This window comes from Cebus imitator, unplaced genomic scaffold, assembly GCF_001604975.1.
Source record: "Cebus imitator isolate Cc_AM_T3 unplaced genomic scaffold, Cebus_imitator-1.0 Scaffold77, whole genome shotgun sequence".
NCBI lineage: Eukaryota > Metazoa > Chordata > Mammalia > Primates > Cebidae > Cebus > Cebus imitator.
The window spans coordinates 6,431,526-6,434,775 of record NW_016107392.1 but is presented as its reverse complement, the minus strand read 5'-3'; the positions used below and the strand labels follow the sequence as shown (position 1 = coordinate 6,434,775).

The window sequence follows — 3,250 nt, the reverse complement described above, 5'->3', positions numbered from 1 at the left end:
CCAGGCAATCACGGGGATCTTCCTAGATTCAAGAAAACAGGATATGGACCCAAACAATCTGTGTTAGTCAGTGTTCTCCAGAAAAACAGAACCAATAGTATATGTACAAGAGAGGATTTGTTATGGGAATTGGCTCATGCAATTACAGAGACCAAGAAGTCCCATGATACATTGCCTGCAACCTGGTGAAGCAGGGAAGCTAGTGGTGTAATTCAGTCTGAGCCCAAAGGACTGAGAACCAGGGAGCCAATAACATGACTCTCAACTTGAGGCCAAGGGCTGAGAAATCAGGAGACTCTGGTTGAAGACTTAGAGTTGGAATGCTCAAGAACCAGGAGTTCTGATGTAAAAGGGCAGGAAAAGATGGGGGTCACAGCTCTAGAAGACAGAATGCATTCGCCTTGCCTCTGCCTTTTTGTTCTATCCAGCACCTCGGTGAATATAATGGTGTCTGCCCATATTGGATGAGGGCAGATATTCCTTACTTAGTCTACTAATTCAATGCTCATCTCTCCCAGAAACACCTTCACAGACATACCCAGAAATAATGTTTTACCAGATGTCTAGGTTTGCCTTAGTTCAGTGAAACTGACACCTAAAATTAACCATCACAAGTTCATCCCTTGTCAACTTGTCATACGTCTTTTTAAAATTTTAATTAATTTATTATTATTATTAATTTGACAAAGCCAAATACTTCTGAACCATATGCCTCCCCTTCAACTACACTTAATCTTCAAATAAAGACAATAACAAGCTGGGTGTGGTGGCTCACTCCTGTAATCACAACACTTTGGGAGGCTGAGGTGAGAGAATCTCTTGAGCCCAGGAGTTCCAGAGCAGTCTGGGCAACATAGTGAGACCCTGTCTCTACAAAAATAAAAATAAAAAAATTAGCCAGGCCTGGTGATCTCAGATACTGGGGACTGAGGTGGGAGGATTGCTTGAGCCCAGGAATTCAAGGCTGCAGTGAGCCATGATTGTGTCACTGCACTCCAGCCTGGGCAACAGAGTGAGACCCTGTCTTAAAATGAATGAATAAATAAATAAATACAACAGGGTCATAGTTCCACCTAATATGATATAATTATCCTATGCACAACTGAAAACACACTAGTCCCTTCCCCAGTAGAGGAGGTAAAGTTCTTAAGTAATGTTTACTCTTCTCCTGATATCCCATAATTTAAACACCATGATATAAAATTATGAACACTTAAAAATATTGATGTAAAGTCGAAACAGCTAGCTTATCTTACATGACAAAGGAATAAGAGAGAAGCCATTTCTTGGACGCCGGGTGAGCTTCAGCAGCAGGAAGATGCATCAGAGTGTGTGGATTTGAGCCTCTGCATTTTTTACCCTAGATCTCGAAATGCATTGTGATTCCTGTCTGTTGGACTGTAAGGTTTATGTAGGCAATCTTGAAAACAATGGCAACAAGACCAAATTGGAACGGGCTTTTGGCTACTATGGACCACTCCGAAGTGTGTGGGTTGCTAGAAACCCTCCCGGCTTTGCTTTTGTTGAATTTGAAGATCCCCGAGATGCAGCTGATGCTGTCTGAGAGCCAGATGGAAGAAATAACACTATGTGGCTGCTGTGTAAAAGTGGAACTGTTGAATGGTGAAAAAAGAAGTAGAAATCGTGGTCCACCTCCCTCTTGGGGTCGTCGTCCTCGAGATGCTTATTGTAGGAGGAGTCCTCCACCTCTTCGCAGATCTCCAAGAAGGAGAAGCTTCTCTCGCAGCCGGAGCAGGTCCCTTTCTAGAGACAGGAGAAGAGAGAGATCGCTGTCCCGGGAGAGAAATCACAAGCCGTCCTGATCCTTCTCTAGGTCTCGTAGCCGTTCTAGGTCAAATGAAAGGAAATAGAAGGCCAGTTTGCAAGAGAAGTGGTGTACAGGAAATTACTTCATTTGACAGGAGTATGTACAGAAAATTCAAGTTTTATTTGAGACTTCATAAGCTTGGTGCATTTTTAAGATGTTTTAGCTGTTCAAATTTGCTTGTCTTTTGAAACAGTGACACAAAGGTGTAATTCTCTATGGTTTGAAATGGATCATATGAGGCATGTAATACCAAGAACTGTTACTTTACAATGTTCCCTTAAGCAAAATTGAATTTGCTTTGAATTTTATTTATGCATAGACTGATAATAAACCTCTCAAGCCGCCCAGCAGAAGTGTGAATTTTTTTTTAAATACAGAAACAATTGGCAAAAATTGAAATAAGATTTACTTTTTTGGGATATAGGATGCAGCTATAGTTGAACAAGCAGTCTTTAAAAGTTGCTGTGAAACACAAGCCATCGGGTAAAAAACGCTGCACTAGTAAATTAGAGGTTTTTGAAAAAGCCAACTCATGTTTATCCTGGGCAGAGCTTGCCTAGTTGGTATAGAATCTGTTAAGTTTCAAGAAAGTTTAACTTTGCTTAGGTCATAAGTTCCTTATTTGATTGCTGTATATGAATACATGGCTGTTCATGACATTATGTGCAAATTCGAGATTTCAAAAATGGCCTGCCAGTTTAAGGGTACGTTGTAGAGCCGAACTCTGAGTTACTGTGCAAGATTTTTTTTCATGCTGCCATTTGTAATATGTTTTGTGAGAATCCTTGGGATTAAAGTTTTGGTTACAAATTGTTGTTTAGCTTGAAAGCCTGTTTTTCCTTGCAAACTCAAATCTGTGAGCTTGGTACCAAGTCCAGGTATAACATTCCTATTGGAAGCCATACTTATATTTTCTTGTAAAGTGTTTTTGAATTAATAAAATATTAGCATAATTGTGTAATAGTTTAACCCACTGTTACCAGTGTTCTTATCCCATGGGAAGCAGTTGGTTACACAATTCTTATTTTATAAGAAACACAGCTGAGATGCACTATGGATTAGTCTTCATAAGTGAAGGAAATACAGTTGTCACCTAAGTGATAGTTAACCCATTTTAGGAGTAGAAGCCAGTTCAGGGTCCATGATATTTAGTGACCAACATTTTAAAGTATAGCAGCAACCTGGTACGTTGTAACACAAAGTAAGTTGCCCATTAAAAACGGCTTTTATCTTTAGCATGAAAACTTTCCATAGTTCTAAAAATTGCTTCCATTTTATAATTTGAGGTGTTGCATGGGAATTCTAAGCTGATCCATCATGAAGTAAAGTTCACAATATGGTTCAAAGGTAACAGTGCAGAATTGAATATGGAGGCATGCATAACCTTCCTCTTAGAAAATGGGAGGAGTTGGCCGGGCGCGG

The 3,250-nt window shown here is 39.9% G+C and overlaps 1 pseudogene across 1 annotated transcript; it reads left to right on the top strand.

Moving 5' to 3' along the window:
- Positions 1-1,323: 1,323 nt before the first annotated feature.
- Positions 1,324-2,788, top strand: LOC108307265 (annotated as a pseudogene). The gene has a single exon (XR_001826468.2). The product of XR_001826468.2 is annotated as a serine/arginine-rich splicing factor 3-like (transcript).
- The last annotated feature ends 462 nt before the right edge of the window (positions 2,789-3,250 follow it).